Raw genomic sequence first — 17,648 nt, forward strand, 5'->3', positions numbered from 1 at the left:
GCCTCCTCTTTTAGTTTATAAACCTTCACCTCTCTCTTCCCTGATGCTTCTATTCTCCTTGTATACCATCTACCTTTTACTCTCAGTGTAGCTACAACTAGAAAGTGATCTGATATATCTGTGGCCCCTCTATAAACATGTACATCCTGAAGTCTACTCAACAGTCTTTTATCTACCAATACATAATCCAACAAACTACTGTCATTTCGCCCTACATCATATCGTGTATACTTATTTATCCTCTTTTTCTTAAAATATGTATTACCTATAACTAAACCCCTTTCTATACAAAGTTCAATCAAAGGGCTCCCATTATCATTTACACCTGGCACCCCAAACTTACCTACCACACCCTCTCTAAAAGTTTCTCCTACTTTAGCATTCAAGTCCCCTACCACAATTACTCTCTCACTTGGTTCAAAGGCTCCTATACATTCACTTAACATCTCCCAAAATCTCTCTCTCTCCTCTGCATTCCTCTCTTCTCCAGGTGCATACACGCTTATTATGACCCACTTCTCGCATCCAACCTTTACTTTAATCCACATAATTCTTGAATTTACACATTCATATTCTCTTTTCTCCTTCCATAACTGATCATTTAACATTACTGCTACCCCTTCCTTTGCTCTAACTCTCTCAGATACTCCAGATTTAATCCCATTTATTTCCCCCCACTGAAACTCTCCTACCCCCTTCAGCTTTGTTTCGCTTAGGGCCAGGACATCCAACTTCTTTTCATTCATAACATCAGCAATCATCTGTTTCTTGTCATCCGCACTACATCCACGCACATTTAAGCAACCCAGTTTTATAAAGTTTTTCTTCTTCTCTTTTTTAGTAATTGTATACAGGAGAAGGGGTTACTAGCCCATTGCTCCCGGCATTTTAGTCGCCTCATACGACACGCATGGCTTACGGAGGAAAGATTCTTTTCCACTTCCCCATGGACAATAGAAGAAATAAAAAAGAACAAGAGCTATTTAGAAAAAGGAGAAAAACCTAGATGTATGTATATATATATATGCATGTGCGTGTCTGTGAAGTGTGACCAAAGTGTAAGTAGGAGTAGCAAGATATCCCTGTTATCTTAGCGTGTTTATGAGACAGAAAAAGAAACCAGCAATCCTACCATCATGCAAAACAGTTACAGGTTTTTGTTTCACAGTCATCTGGCAGGACGGTAGTACTTCCCTGGGTGGTTGCTGTCTACCAACCTACTACATATATACTACATATATATATACTACATATATATATATACATATACACAGGTCTCCCTCAACATTCACGTTTTCAACTTTCATGGGCTTCACACATTCGCGAATTCCCAACCGCCAAATTCCCAGCCACCAAATTCCCAGCCGCCAAATCATATTTAAGCTTCCCGCCACCTGCAAGTCCCTACTACCCTCCCTCCGACCCCCGCAACTGCCAGCCAGCCCTCCCACCACTCAGTGTGGTGAGTGTTTTGTTTGTTCATTATTTGCTATTAAACTACAGTATAAATAATGTAAACCCATTCATGACTGCATATTGGAATGGCTATTTGGACAGGTATTAGACGGTGACATCATGTGTTTACTCTTGAACACTGCAAAGAATTAAACATTTCTGCTATTGCTAATATGCAGCTGCTGTGTGGTATGAGCACCTAAAAACAATCAAATGGATATGATAGAAAACGTTAAAAACATACAAAGTAACAAAATATATACTGAAGCAAAAAAATTTTGAGTTATAATGAAAGCCTGAAAACACTAAAGATGCCCATGCAGGCTGATACAAAGAAAAAAGGAGTTTATGGTAACACAAAGTCACAAATGAATTTGAAAAAAAAAAAAATAGAGATTTTTAGTACTGTACCTTTAATATGGATAAAAGGTCACATTCGTAAATTTAGAAAAAAAAAATTAAACCAATTAGGAAACTAAAATTTTCTTTGTGAACAGTTGTAGAAAACTAAATAAACTGAAAGAGTTAGTGTTACAACCATTAGAAATTTAAAAAATATATGATGAAAAATTATTTTAATTGGACACCATAGCTACAAGCAGGTAATTATAAATACAGCTATTTTAGCTAATTGCCCCCCTTTGAAGGGGGTAATTACCTAAAATAATATATGTACAATCATGCCAAGTAAACTTACTTGTTTGACATCAATTAGCTGTGACATATGACCCTTAAGCATTCAAGAAAATATAGAACTTAAGCATCAAATATGTTGGCAGTACATGTATATTTGTTTTTCTTCAACACTGAGCTGTGCAGTAATAGCCTGGTTGATGAGACCCTGAGCCACCACGAGGCCTGGTCACAGACCAGGCTGCAGGGGTACTGACCCTGAAATCCTCTCCAGGTACATGTATACTCTAGGTATACACCTCACCAATCTGTAAGAAAATATAAGGTTCTTAAATACAACAATAAATCAATTTTGTGTGCAAAAATATTGTGTAAAAATGTGGAGGAAAAAGAAACCTGTGTGATGTAATGAACAAATACTAATTAAACTACAAGAGATAATTATAATTACGTATTATTACTTTTATCATATTTAGGAGAAGCACTAAACCCATAGCAGTCAAACAGTGCCTGGGGTATTGGGAGGCAATAGGTTCAATTCAAGGTAAGCGAGAGCAAGTTCCATTTCTTATGTCAAGAAATTCTCACCTTGAGGAGATACACAAATTAAAAGCTTTAGTAATGTTTTCCCTCAAGGAGCCTGACTTATAAAGAAACTTACAGGTTTAGCATTTCTTCCTCTTGATTAAAATAAAATTTACTAATGGTTATCATCATTACTGTATTATCATGGTGGCTGTGAAAGGAAGAAGAAAAAGAACACTTGTTTTATTTGGAAATAAAGTTTATATTTGGGCCTCATTTTTTTTTTTCAATAAGCCGGCTGTCTCCCACCAAGGCAGGGTGACCCAAAAAAGAATCACTTTCACCATCATTCACACATAATCACTGTCTTTGCAGAGGAGCTCAGATACGATAATTTAGATGTCACTCCTAACAGCCAATACAGTATATGTACACGTTTGCTTGGTTTGCTTACATTACATATGGGTGGGGTGGAGCGGGGAGTGCTACCTTGGCTGGCTACCACCTGATTTCCTACAAATAGTATATTACGTGTGGGTGGGGTGGGCTGACCTGGCTGACTATCATACCTCCCAAACCTGATTTCCTACAAATAAAATTCACCTCTCACCCTACATTAGGACTACAAATATTTTAAGGTAAGTAATGGGTGCACTGTGTGTGTGTATTTTACTTTTTATTGTTTTTAATGCCTAGTTCTATTGCTAACTTAATATATATTAGTGCAAACTTTTTATCTGGCATTTATATGCATTTATAAGTGGGAAAAAATGGTGTTCTGCTTTCCGGCGATGTCTGCTTTCCAGCAGTAACCTGGAACCTAACCTGCCATATAAGTGGAGCCCTACTGTAGTAATTTTACTGATCCAGTATAGTAATATGCTTGGAGGCAAGCCTCAGGTTTATTTGGGTATGTGTATAGTACAGGCAGGTTGGTTGGTGCTAGCCCCATGATTTGGGTATATGGTAAAGGCAAGTTGGTTGGTGCTAATCCCACACTAGGCTGAAGACCTTCAATAGAGTTGGGAGGAGGGAACATCTTGCTTAGCTGATCACTGCCCTGTGTCTGAGAATGAACCAGCATCTGCTACACTGAGCTCTAGATAAAGCTAGGCCCACCAGATGGCAGCAAGAGTGCTAGGGGCAAGGGCACAAAATACAAGGCCCAACAGGAGGGTTAATAATGATATTGATTTATTTCTTTGAGCATACAGACAATGTAGATACATGAGTAAAATAGTAGACACCAAAGAAAGGCACTAATTATGCAATGCATTTTGGTCAACTAATCATAAGGTTTACAAGCTACTTAAGAACTACACATGCTGTACCATTATGTAAGACTTCTTGTATAGTTAAAGGAATGTAAAGAGGAACTTAGCATACCTTTGGCTAATCTTTTTAACATATCACTACAAACTGGCATAGTGCCTGATAAGTGGAAAATGGCAAATGTAATACCTATTTACAAGGCAGGTGACAGGTCCTTGGCTTCGAACTATAGACCAATAAGCCTTACCTCCATAGTGGGAAAATTTATGGAATCAATAATTGCCGAAGCAATTCGTAGCCATCTTGACAGGCACAGATTGATTAATGATTCTCAACACGGTTTTACAAAGGGGCATTCCTGTCTTACGAATTTACTAACTTTTTTCACTAAGGTGTTTGAGGAGGCAGATCATGGTAATGAATATGATATTGTGTATATGGACTTCAGTAAGGCTTTCGATAGAGTTCCACACCAGAGGCTATTGAGGAAACTTAGGGCACATGGAATAGGAGAAATTTTTTCCTGGGTAGAGGCATGACTGACAAATAGACAGCAGAGAGTTTGCATAAATGGGGAGAAATCAGAATGGGGGCACGTCACAAGCGGTGTTCCTCAGGGGTCAGTGTTGGGCCCGTTGTTGTTCACAATTTACATAAACGACATAGATGAAGGAATAAATAGCGACATAAGCAAATTTGCTGATGACATCAAAATAGGCCGTCCAATTCATTCTAATGAGGACATTAGAGCACTCCAGGATGATTTGAATAGATGGACGCAATGGTCGGAGAAGTGGCAGATGCAGTTTAATATTGACAAATGCAAAGTTCTAAATGTTGGACAGTTAAATAACCATGCCACATATAAACTAAATAACGTAGATCTTAATACTACCGATTGCGAAAAGGATTTAGGAGTTCTGGTTAGCAGTAACCTAAAACCAAGACAACAGTGCATTAGTGTTCGCAATAAAGCTAACAGAATTCTTGGCTTCATATCTAGAAGTATAAATAATAGAAGTCCTCAGGTTGTTCTTCAACTCTATATATCCTTGGTTAGGCCTCATTTAGACTATGCTGCTCAGTTCTGGTCACCGTATTACAGAATGGATATAATTGCTCTGGAAAACGTACAAAGGAGGATGACAAAGATGATTCCATGTATCAGAAATCTTCCCTATGAGGATAGACTGAAGGCCCTGAATCTGCACTCTCTCGAAAGGCGTAGAATTAGGGGGGATATAATCAAGGTGTATGAATGGAAAACAGGAATAAATAAAGGGGATGTAAATAATGTGCTGAAAATTTCCAGCCAAGACAGGACTCGCAGCAATGGTTTCAAGTTGGAAAAATTCAGATTCAGGAAGGATATAGGAAAGTACTGGTTTAGTAATAGAGTTGTGGATGAGTGGAACAAGCTCCCGAATACAGTTATTGAGGCTAAAACGTTGTGTAGTTTTAAAAATAGGTTAGATAAATACATGAGTGGGTGTGGGTGGGTGTAAGTTGGACCTTACTAGCTTGTGCTGCTGGGTCTGGTACAGTGCTCCATCCTTGAGTGGGGATGGCCAGACTGGGTGGGTCATTGGGATAATCCAGTGGGTGGGTCATTGGTCTAATCTGGGATGGGGGGGGGGGACATGGACCTGCTCTGCATGGGTCAGTAGGCCTGTTGCAGTGTTCCTTCTTTCTTATGTTCTTATGTTAAATACAATCATACATTCAACAAGAAACAGCGCTATATGACCTTGATGGTTTAGCGCTTAGTTTTAATTATGTATAATAATATTCAACAAGAAAGGTAGCTATGACAAAGTGGTTAATTACAAAAATTTACATATCATTAAACCAGTTTAATGATCTTCAGTTTTATGGTGTGACTGAACAGAGATAGTGAAATTACAGCAAGTTACTTAAATTACAATATAAATCTGATGGGATAATATACAGTGGTACCTCGGGATACGAACAGCTCAAAACTCGAACAATTATGTAAGTGCTTTTGTAAGTGTATTTTTGGGGATCCGAAACGGATGAATCTGATTTACATTATTCCTTATGGGAGCAAATTCGTTCAGTATCAGCACTCGAACAGCCTTCTGGAATGAAAAAAAATTTGTATCCTGAGGTACCACTGTATGTTACCAAATATATACATACACAGTACATGTATATGGAAATTGAGGGAAAGCTGGAAGAAGAACAGGGAACATAAGTGGATGAGGATAGGTGTTGTTTGACAAGTAAATTGCTGTTTAGATTACACAAAGGCAATGAGGTACAGTACTTTTTAACAATAGCTTTGAAGCAATTGGCAGGTAGGGAACTTTTATGCACTGATATCAATGAAGTTTTTGTCTTGTGTTATTTCTGTGGGTTGTGTTGCAGCTATCAAGGAAGAGTTTCAGATGAGGGTTTATACTGGAATTGACTGTCCTATATACTACAGTAAGCACAGTAGTATGAGTGCATACTCTGTATATTGAGCAAGTTTAAACTTCTGAAAAGTGGGGGAGCATGTTGTCTAGTACTGGACTGAGTAATCATTCGTAAAGCAGCTTTGAGTTATTATTGGTTATAAGTGATTTGATGTAGTAGATCCCCAGGCACAAATAACATAGGTGAGGAAGGGACAGATTAGAGAGTGGTACAATGTAAGTAGTACCATTTGAGGTACACAGTAATGTGTATTGGAGAGGATGCCTATTGTTTTGGAGACCTTTGTTATGTGCTGGTTGTGGGCATTAAACTACAAGTTACAGTCCAGGTGCAGACCTAAGAATTTTCCCCTCAGTTTGCCTTGCACTGGGGGAATTGATGACCATTATATGTAGAGCCTCTCCTCATTTAGCGACATACTTGTTTACCAACAACTTGGACTTACGGTGGGCTCTCTGACCAGTATACAATATACAGTACACTACTGTATAAACATTTAAAATATACTAAAAATGTTATAAATGGTGCAAAGGTGACATTAAAACAATATCAAAGATGGCCGACACAAACCCACTACCATTATAGAATGCTCCTCGTTTAGTGACGAATTCATTTACTGATGTGGTCTGAGGAACAGAACTCCAGCGTTAAGCGAGGAGAGGCTGTAATTAACTGAATATTTGCAGCTCTTTTCCCAAATACCATGTAGAATGCTTTATCAATATTAAGAGTGAGTTTATTGGTAGTCATTCATGTAGATATTTTTAGGAGTTCCTCATTGACAGTGTTGTTGAGAGAAGTTAGATTTGAGTGGGAGATGACAAAAACTGTTTTGTCTGCAAACAGAACAGGTTCAAGGAGACATGATACATTGGGGAGATCATAGATGTACATAAGGAAGAGCAAAGGACCAAGAACATTGCCCTGAGGCACACCTACACTGACAGGCTGAACTGACGAGGTGTCTGCTACTAAGATAAAATTAAGTACATGTATGTAAGAATATGACCTCTGTTACCATAATGTTCTAGTTTAAGAAGCAGGATGGTAAGAAATGTAACCAACTCAAATGAAGCTAACATAACCCAACCTAAAATAACCAAACATAAAAAAATTGCATAGTGGTACTCACACTGTAATAAGCAGAATTATGTCATAAAAAGTACATTTATCATAATGGGAAGTTACTCCGCCATGGGTAGATATAGAATTTTTTTTTTTATATATTTGCTGTAATTGGCCTGGCATATCATATGACTGCTGTGTCACATTATTCCATACTAATTGCTGACTGGCCCTTTCATGCTACAGTCAAAAGAAAAATAGTTAGAATTTTTTCAGTACTGTAGCTATCTCCCAAAATAACAACTTGCACAAGAAATAATAATTTATGCTTGGATATAATACTGCCAATATTTAAAAAACATAACATGAGTTTTGACAAGGAGCTTATCTCTAAAATAACCTTTATCAGTGCATCACTATATTGACAAAATAATCACAGTCATGACAATAATCCCTCCTAAATCCCCTGAAACAAAATTTTATGTGTTCATTTAGCCCTACTGCTAGTGAGGTCAATATATCTGAAATACGAAGGGAGGCACTAGTCAATGAAATTGCAAATATCAACCTTAAGCTGAAGGAATCTTATAGGAGACAATAATCACAGGAAGAACTAAAAGCCATAAAGGAAATTGAAAAAAAAAAAATACTTCTTCTCTTATGCCAAATCTAAGGGAAAAACAACATCCAGTATTGGGCCCCTGCTTAGGTGGGATGGGACATACACAGATGATAGCCAAGAAATGAGTGAGATACTAAAGTCCCAGTATGACTCAGTGTTCAGTGATCCACTGCCCACTCTAAGGGTCAACAAAATTTGGTCATCCCAAAACTCTCGGATATTATTCTAACTCCACAAGACTTTGAAGAGGCAATTAATGACATGCCCATGCACTCTGCCCCAGGCCCAGAGTCATGGAACTCCGTGTTCATCAAGAATTGCAAGAAGCCCCTATCGTGTGCCTTCAGCATTTTATGGAGAGGGAGCATGGACACGGGTCATCCCACACACACTAAAAAATCAACATAGCCTCACTCCACAAAGGTGGCAGTAAAGCAATTGCAAAGAACTACAGACCGATAACACTAACATTCCATATCAAAAATCTTTGAGAGGATTCTACTGTAGTTTATTTGGACGTGATACATAGTTGTACAAGGAATTTTAGTAGTTGGGTGAACATGTCAAAAGCCCCTTGTATGCAGAACATTATGGCCAGGCTTAAAATTAACTTAAATGAAAGGTTCAGTGGTAAAATTACCGTAAACAATTTACAGTATGAAGTACAATTGAGTATTTGAAAGAATGAAATTTGAACATTTCGACATTATAGTTGTACAAATTTGTCGCATTATAATGTATAACAAACAAGATCAATTTCTTGGGGTTCTAAAGAGTCAACTGACAGCGTCACGGTACGTTCTTCCTCCTCTATTTGGTGTTTTAGATTATTATTATTATAATCAAAAAGAAGCGCTAAACCACAAGGGCTATACAGCGCTGTTGGTGTTTTAGAGCCACTGACACTCATGGAACCTCACTGAGAGGGTGTTGATATTTTTGTTATTTTTAAGGGCTACCAAAACATACGCCTTATTGCGCCCTTCCTTTCGGGAGACCGGGAAAAAATATATACTGCCCCAAATCGGGCAAATCTGCCCCAAATCCTTCAAAAACAGAAACTGGAACAACGTATTTCCAATTAAATTATGTGGAATTACTTTGCCTAAACCCCAGCAAGGCCGGCGAGTGTGACGAGTGGGGTTGCACAAGGATAAGTACTTGAACCAGTACTGTTTCTTGTGTATCAATAAGTTTATTTAGTCACAGGTGCACACAAGTACAATTATCGTACATAATGTATATTATACAGAAAAAAACAGTCACACAAAGTGACTTACTTCCACGTATTCCTATATGACGTAAAACTAATGAGAATACAAACAGGAACAGACCAGGAAAGGCTACAAGTGTATCTGGACAAAGCTGCAGGATTGTGCTGAAAGGTGGTTATTAGAAATTAACTCCAACAAATGCAGAGCTGTGAATATTGGCGACTGGTAAAGAAGACCGGAAACAAAGTACAGGCTCATGAGACCAAAAAGTTAAGTAACCCTAAAAGAGAAGGACCTAGGGTTGAGCATAATTCCAAGTATATCGTCTTCGTCATTCATGAACCAAATAACAGCCGCAGCAAACACGAGTCCAGCTTATTTAAGGATGATTTCAGGAACCACAACGAGAAGGCATTCACGACCTTATACGCGGTATATGTTAGGCCCATCTTGGAGTATGTAGTTCAAGTATGCAACTTATTCCTGACAAAGCACGTAAAGAAGCTGAAGAAAGTGCAAAGGCGCAACGAGATTAGTCTCAGAGTTGTAGCATCCTGGGACAAAATCGACCTAATTTTCCCAAAATGCTCTGCATAACAATGGACTTTCATATTATATAGTAGTATGTCATTGATGTCAGCTAGGCCTGTATACCTTGTACATGTATTTGTAGAAATAAAAATATTATTTTTTATTATGATGAGAGACTAGAGAAGTTGAATCTGATGACATGAAAATTAGTAAAAGGAATAAGCTGGATGGACAGGAAGAATTTATTTGAGAGCCGAATCTCGGGTACACGAGGGAGCAGCTAGTAATTAAAAACAAATACAATACAGGGATGTTAGGTAAGACACATATGCAACAGTTAGGTATCTTTATTATGAAACGTTTCGCCTACACAGTAGGCTTCTTCAGTCAAGTACAGAAAAGTTGATAGAAGCAGAAGATACTTGAAGACGATGTAATCAGTCCATCACCCTTAAAACTTTAAGGGTGATGGACTGATTACATCGTCTTCAAGTATCTTCTGCTTCTATCAACTTTTCTGTACTTGACTGAAGAAGCCTACTGTGTAGGCGAAACGTTTCATAATAAAGATACCTAACTGTTGCATATGTGTCTTACCTAACAACCTGTCGGTATTTTATACCATTTTAATGCACAATACAGGGATGTTAGAAAATACTACCCTAGTCTTAGGTTTGGCCAGGAAATGGAAAGACGGATACATCGAGTAGAAGCAGGAACCATACATAACGTTAAGAACAGGTGTGACAGGGATCACTCAACCAGGAGAGGGTAAAACAACTGAGAAGCGGAGCCGGAAACAAACTTGACCCCTGCAGCCACAAATAGATTAGTTCACCCACTTACATTCCACCTGAATCAACAAAAACAGGTTTCCCGTAGAACCAAAACGTGGTGATGTATGGCGGCCAGACCAATTACTCAGGACATACCCGGCTGACGACACATCTTTCCCGATTACACCTACTGCTGGTTGGACACTCTTCCTGTTAATTTAACAGACTTCCTGCTGCTGTTATTTACTGCCGCCTTCCTGCTGTTACTGTTTATAGCTTTCTTGCTGCTTCTGTTTACCCCATGCTGTTGCAGTATATACTCTTTTTGCTGCAGACCGCAACCTTCATGCTGGCCTTACAGCCCGAGCTGTCTTGCAAGGTTCCTGGTCTGTTTACCTATTTTGATCATGTTAAGTATAATAACTCAATAAGTTATTATTATTTATACTTAGTACCTTTACATATTTTTAGGTAACACCGAAGACGGACCTGTAAGTGGTTACCCAAGATTAAGATTTTCATTGTGACAAATTACATGGTTGTACAAAGGAATATAATAGTTGGATGTACATGCCAAAAGTCCCTCTGTATGCTGAACATTTCGGGTACACTTAAAGATTAACTTAAGAATAGTTCATATGGTCATTAGATAATTTAGAGGAGTACAGAAGAACTGAATATTATATCATGTGATGTTACATGGTTTTGATAAGTCTAGTAGAGACTTATTACACTATTGAATTAATTAATAAAGATTACAGTATTACAATGTAACAATTTAAAACAATTTACAATATGATGTATTACAGTTTAGTATTGTAGATGAATGGTTCAGAGAACCGACACGTTGATAAATTAGACACATGTGAAACTCTTGGGTATCTTTATTGAGGAAACGTTTCGTCACACAGTGGCTTCATCAGTCCATACAAAGGAGAATCGTGAAGAACAGGAGAAGAATGAGGTAATCAGTCCCTCAACCTTAAGTCGATGTGGTCGGTCCATCAATCTTGAATAGAATATAGCATATGTGCGGAGAAGCAGCTTATAAACCGTAGGCAGGAGAGGTGCAGCAGTCGTAGGTGGTGTCACATTTGTTCAATGTGGAAGTAGGTCGTGCCCAAGGGTTAGGCAAGCTGGACGCCAAAGTATCGGTCCAGTGTGGTGAGAATGGTATAGCACTGCGTACCTTGTTCCAAGGTTCATAGGTTCGAGTCTCCTTCGGCCATAGATCCGTATATATATATATATATATATATATATATATATATATACCATTATCAGTATAATTATTATAAAACAACTGAAGCTAAATCATTTATTTAAAATTGTTCACAATGTCCAGAATATCTTGTTGCCAATTTTGTCAAGGTTGGAAACCAAGGCAATCATAGTACTAGGGGGAGAGAACACAACTTTGTAGTACCCACAGTCAGTGGCCAGGCTTCAAACACCTTTTATTGTACAGCAATAAAGGAATGGAACAGACTGCCTGCACATGTCAAAGCCAGTCATAGCATGAACCAGTTCAAGAAGAGTGCCAAAAGATGTCTGATGAATGTAGCTACAGAAAGGGAGGGGAATGATTTTTTTTATTTTTTTTAGCTAACACAATTGTAATTTTTCCTTATTCCTAGTAATGACCCTCGTATTGTAGATAGCCTTAATGACCCTCGTGTAGTAGATAGTCTTAATAGTATGATAATAAGATATAATCTCCATAATAGAATAATAGTAAGATATTATCACCTTTATATTATAATAATAAGGTAAAAGGACCAATGGAAATAAGTCACTCTGACATTTTTTTGGGTTATCCCAGGTACTTTACACATATGCTGCTATGTATGATAATCTATGTAACTGTATTTGTGTATACCTGAATAAACTTACTATAGTTAACACTGTCATCGCTACTGCTATCGCTATTATCATCACTATAGTCACTACAGTCATCACTTTTCATAAATTTTATCATTATCATCGCTATTATCACCATTATCATGAATACAATCACTATCATTGATACTGTCATAATTATTTCCATTACAATCATCACTACAATCATCCTTATCACTATTATCATGACTGTAATCATTCCTATCACTATAATCATGACTAACATAATCACTGTTACCATAACTGCAATTCTCACTATCATCACTAGTGTCATCACTATTATCACTTCAGTCATCACTTAGTATAATTGCCAGCATTACTATCACCACCACCAGAATAATCATCAGCATTGCTATCATTACAATTAAAAATGTAAAAAATGTAAAAAAATAATAGAATAAAAAACCGCTACTAGATAAAAATTAAATAAAAATCAACAAATTATTACTTACTTTTTAATACTAAATCAGTGTGGGTCACTCAGCCTAGACTCGATTCAGAATCGATTATCCGTCAGCAGAGAGTGTTAGTTGTCTTCACTTGTTTTCTTAAATGGGGTTTATAACCTATATGGAGTAGGGAAGGGGATTCTTATACAGTGAACTGGTTATTGATCTGACACGTGTCAGGAAACACATCACCAGGCGAGTGGGGACATATGATTCATTTGTTTTTTCACCTGATTCCCTGCTCACCTGTGTTGAAGGGGTGCTGGAGGAGGGACAGGGAACGTCAGGGAGGAGGGACAAGGAACATCAGGGAGGGTACACATTCTTTCAAACATGTTTATCAACGAATAAACGTCTTGGTCTGAGAGAGTTCCGGCGCACCGTGGGGTTTCAGCCTGATTTGCAGAACAGAAATTCCATTCTACCTCTGTGGACTGTCCTTTGCTTACCTGTATCCTATCCTTGCTGGCACCTCCTTGCTCAATTGTGTTTTGATTGTTGTACAGGTGTTGAACATTCGAGGAGGGACCCTGGAGGGCCTGAAGTACTCTAAGAATAGGATCCGTTGTCTCTCCGAGAAAGAGACCTGAGGTGGGAACAGCGATCTGCAGCATATCTGCAAGACGATCCGTCTGGTTGTTGAGGGCACTACTGGAGGGGGCGTCAGGATCATCAAGGAGAGTATATACTCTCTCGAACATGTTTATCAAGGTGTTCTCGTCCTGGTCTGGAAGAATTCCGTCATGGGATAAGACTTTAGCCTGATTTTCATGCTAGGTGTCATGTATCTTATGTTTGGCTTGTTTTTTCTCTTCCTTATCTTTACATACCCGAAGAGCAAAGTTTTTAGGCGGGCGCAGGGTTGTCAGCTTCTGATTGTCTTTCTTACAGCAAAATAATCGAGTAAAAAATCGTTTCAACTTCCCAAAGAAACTTCTTTTCTTTTTCTTTGGACGCTCTATTACAAATTCTCTCACATAGGAGGCTTCCACTGGCACCCAACGAAGTCCATCATGTTCACCGTTAACGAAATTGAGTGGAGAGGCCATCGTTACTTCTGTCTTACTCTCGGAGTATATTCTAAAACACAAGAATTACTCTTAAAATAGTACGGGTGTTAAAAACCGGTATACTTGTCTATATGATAGTTTTCTATAATCCCTAATGCCATTATAGCTCTTATATTGATAAGAAATAAATATAGTGAAGTTCGAATTTACATAGTAAATAGCTATGTATTTATTTTTTATTTATTTATTTATTTGATAAATTAGACACATGTGCAACACTTGGGTATCTTTATTAAGTGTTGTACATGTGTCTAATTTATCAACTTGTCGGTTCTTTGAACCATTCATATACATTTATTTATTTATTTATTTGCGGGTAGACATTGAAATTATGTATGTACAATAATGGGTTGCAGTGCAAAGAGAGCCTCTATTATTCTAGGCATTATGGGCCGACTTAATTTAATGGCTTACTGACTACTTAACACTAAAGAATTTTATCACAGTTGTACAGTAGTTCTATTAATTATAAGTGAATCTAACTTATACAAAACAAAAGAATATATTCATATATTCAAAAATGCTTATTATGAAACATGATTCAATTATATTCCTGTCAACAATGGACAATAGGTTCTAAAGTTAATATTGACCACATAGCAAAGATAATGAAATTATGATAGCCTAGGGAAGATATATGGTAAAGTGAGACATATAAGTGTAGACAGATAGATAAACATATTTAGTTGGCAGATTTTGTAGGGAAGATAATATTCAGGGAACGCAGACTGTGAGGGTTGATAATATTGTTGATATTAGTTACCGTAATATTGTTAATGTTGCCAAAAGTATTGTTGATTGTAGTGGTGATTTTAGTAATAATTATGATGACTATAATGATTGTAGTGATAGTATTGATGGAAGTGATGACAGCCATGATAGCAGGAATTAAAGTGATGATTGCATTGATGTCCAGTAGTGATAGTGACTGAAGGGGCGAGAGTAGTAGTGATTATAGTGATGTTAGTAAGTAAGTAAGTAAATTTATTCAGGTATACACAAATACAGTTACATAGAATTATCATACATAGCAGCATATGTGTAGAGAACCTAGGATAGCCCAAAAAAAGTAGTGATGGCAGTACTGATGAAAGTGATGATAGTAATGATAGTGATAATTGCAGAGATGATTGTAATGACTAGTGATGACAGTAGTGATAAGACTCATAATCGTAGAGATTGTAGTTTAGATTGTGGTGATAATTGTAGTGATGACTGGTGTGATGATTGTACTGATAATAGTGATAGCTGTAATGTTACTAGTGATGACAGTAGTGACTATAGTGATGATTGTGGTGATAATGATAGCAATGATTGTAAATGTAATAGTCATTATAGTAGTAATGATAATGATTGCAGTGCTGATTGATAATAGCGATAGCACTAATTATGATAGTGGTGATGGTAATAGTGAGTGATGATTGTAGTGATGGTAATAGCGAATGATGACTGTAGTGAAAATAGAAGTGGGGGATGATTGTAGTGATGATAATACTGAGTCATGGTTGTAGTGATGATAATAGTGAAAGTGATGATCGCAGCGATGTCAGTAGTGTTGATGGTAGTGATGGCAGCAGTGATAGTAGTGACTAAAGTGACGATAGTAGTAGTAATAAGTGACAGTAGTGATGATTAAAGTCATGATAGTGATGATTGTAATGATTTTAGTGATAGAAATAAGACTGATAATCATAGTGATGATTGTGGATATAATAATTACAGCGATGGCACTAATTATGATAGTGGTGATGGTAAGAGTGAGTGATGATTGTAGTGATGGTAATAGTGAGTGATGGTTGTAGTGATGGTAATAGTGAGTGATGGTTGTAGTGATGGTAATAGTGAATGATGGTTGTAGTGATGGTAATAGTGAGTGATGATTATAGTGATAATAGTGAGTGATGATTGAAGTGATGATAATAGTGAGTGATGATTATAGTGATAATACTGAGTGACTGTAGTGATGATAATAGTGTGAGTGATGAGTGTAGTGATGAGTGATGATTGTAGTGGTAATAGTGAGTGATGATTGTAGTGATAATAGTGAGTGATAGCTGTAGTGATAATAGCGAGTGATGACTAGTAATGATAATAGTGAGTGATGATTGTAGTAATGATAATAGTGAATGATGATTGTAATGATAATAGTGATTGATGATTGTAATGATAATAGTGAGTGATAATTGTAGTGGTGATAATAGTGAGTGATGATTGTAGTCATGATATTAGTGAGTCATGGTTGTAGTGATGATAATAGTGAGCAATGGTTGTAGTGATGATAAGTGAGTCATGGTTGTAGTGATAATAATAGTCATGGTTGTAGTGATGATAATAGTGAGTCACAGTTGTAGTGATGATAATAGTGAGTCATGGTTGTAGTGATGATAATATAGAGTCATGGTTGTAGTGATGATAATAGTGAGTCATGGTTGTAGTGATGATAATAGTGAATCATGGTTGTAGTGATGATAATAGTGAAAGTGATGATCGCTATTTGCCAAGGCAAGGTGTGACCATACACTAGCTAGTTAGGTCCCCTCTCAGAGACCTCACAAACATAGTGAACTACACCACACTCGACTTTCTCCCCCAGTTTAAAATATCTGAGAACTAGGACAATTTATCCTAAGTTATTAGACTATTTTAATCTCCCTTAGTGACCTCACAAGCACTACATCACAGTGATAATAGTGATGATAATGATAAAATTTATGAAAAGTGGGGATTCTGGTGGCTATAGTGATGATAGTGTTGATTATGCTGATAATAGTATAATTATACTCATAATGGTATTTTATATATATATATATATATATATATATATATATATATATATATATATATATATATATATATATATATATATATATATATGTATATATATGTGTGTGTGTGTGTATGTCGTGCCGAATAGTCAGAACTTGCGATCTTGGCTTAAATAGCAACGTTCATCTTGCCATATAGGACAAGTGAAAATTTGTGTATGCAATAATTTCGCCAAAATTATTCTGAACCAAACGAAAAAAAATATATTTGATTGTGTTTGTTTAGTACTAAATTATAGTAAACGTATTTAAAATATATTTAGTTGGGTTAGGCTAAAATAAATTGCGCTTGTTATAATAAGGTTAGGTAAGTTTTCTAAGATTCTTTTGGTGCAAAATTAAATTTTTTTTACATTAACATTAATGAAAAAATATATCTTTAAACGTATAAGAGAAAATTTCAGAAAGGACTTAATTTTAAATGAGTTCTTGCTAATTGACCAGTTTTACATATTAGGCACGACATACATATATATATATATATATATATATATATATATATATATATATATATATATATATATATATATATATATATATATATATATATATATATATTATATTTATATAGTAGGTTGGTAGACAGCAACCGCCCAGGGAGGTACTACCGTCCTGCCAAGTGAGTGTAAAACGGAAGCCTGTAATTGTTTTACATGATGGTAGGATTGCTGGTGTCTTTTTTCTGCCTCTTAAACATGCAAGATTTCAGGTACGTCTTGCTTCTTCTACTTACACTTAGGTCGCACTACACATACATGTACAAGCATATATATACACTCCCCTCTAAGTTTTCTTCTATTTTCTTTCTAGTTCTTGTTCTTGTTTATTTCCTATCTCCATGGGGAAGTGGAACAGAATTCTTCCTCCGTAAGC

The 17,648-nt window shown here is 36.8% G+C and overlaps 1 long non-coding RNA gene across 4 annotated transcripts in view; it reads right to left on the reverse strand.

Moving 5' to 3' along the window:
* The window catches only part of LOC138854435 (uncharacterized), a 46,366-nt gene extending 36,517 nt beyond the window's left edge, over positions 1-9,849 (reverse strand). The window contains exons 1-2 of one of the 4 annotated variants that reach the window (XR_011393652.1): positions 8,652-9,849; positions 2,153-2,396 (exon numbers count right to left, since the gene is read on the reverse strand). This is a non-coding gene — a long non-coding RNA (uncharacterized lncRNA). Of the gene's footprint in view, positions 1-2,152; positions 2,397-7,456; positions 8,624-8,651 lie in introns of those variants that run through there. The other 3 variants (XR_011393651.1, XR_011393649.1, XR_011393650.1) reach the window with 3 other exon arrangements.
* Positions 9,850-17,648: the final 7,799 nt, after the last annotated feature.

Source organism: Cherax quadricarinatus, chromosome 59 (assembly GCF_038502225.1).
Source record: "Cherax quadricarinatus isolate ZL_2023a chromosome 59, ASM3850222v1, whole genome shotgun sequence".
NCBI lineage: Eukaryota > Metazoa > Arthropoda > Malacostraca > Decapoda > Parastacidae > Cherax > Cherax quadricarinatus.